A 778-nucleotide genomic window follows, 5' to 3' on the forward strand; every position below is an offset into this window, starting at 1 on the left:
TTTCTAACCTCTCAGTAATCCTACGCAATATCGTGAAGATCGAGGATCCAGTTCATCGCAATGATTCCATTCGCAACTCCAAAATTAAATTTATTAACAAAAGAATCAAAACGTTAGCTTATAATAAATCCAAAATAAACAAAACTATTAATGATCATGAAGTAAGACAATTAATAATATTCCCTTATGTTAAAACGATTTGTAATAAAATTTCAAGATCGATTAAAAAAACTGATTACGTGATAGGATACAGATGTGTTAATAAACTCAATAGATTCATAAAAGTACACAAAGATAAAAACCAACATGAAAATAATAATAATTTAATATACAAAATTAACTGTGACAATTGTGATGCGTCATACGTGGGGCAGACTAAGCGACAACTAAAGACTAGAATCAAAGAACATCGGAATAATATAAGATTAGACCAGTCGAAGCATTCGGTAATAACCAAACATATAAATGAAACTAAACATGAATTTAAATGGAATGAAGTTAAGATCTTAGATTTTGAAAAGAACTATAAAAAAAGAAATGTATCTGAGATGATCCACATCAAAGAACAAAATAATGGACTAAATTTGATGAAAGATACCGAATTATTAGACAAATCTTATCTAAATATTTTTCACGACATTCGAGACAAACAATTATAATGTTTATAGTCAGGGTCGTCAGTGCTTTGAGAGCTAATAATAATTTTACTGACTTTACGGACACATTCTTTTGTTGGATTCTGTAAAGGAAACATCTACTTCTTTTGGTTTAATGTTCT

General features: G+C 28.7%; 1 protein-coding gene across 1 annotated transcript in view; it reads right to left on the bottom strand.

The window, feature by feature from the left end:
* LOC108760048 (uncharacterized) overlaps nucleotides 1-778 on the bottom strand; it is a gene marked incomplete at its 3' end in the record, with an annotated part of 5119 nt that overhangs the window by 2186 nt on the left and 2155 nt on the right. The gene's annotated exons all lie outside the window — the stretch shown is intronic.

Source organism: Trachymyrmex cornetzi, unplaced genomic scaffold (genome assembly GCF_001594075.2).
Source record: "Trachymyrmex cornetzi isolate Tcor2-1 unplaced genomic scaffold, Tcor1.1 scaffold2133, whole genome shotgun sequence".
NCBI classification, from domain to species: domain Eukaryota; kingdom Metazoa; phylum Arthropoda; class Insecta; order Hymenoptera; family Formicidae; genus Trachymyrmex; species Trachymyrmex cornetzi.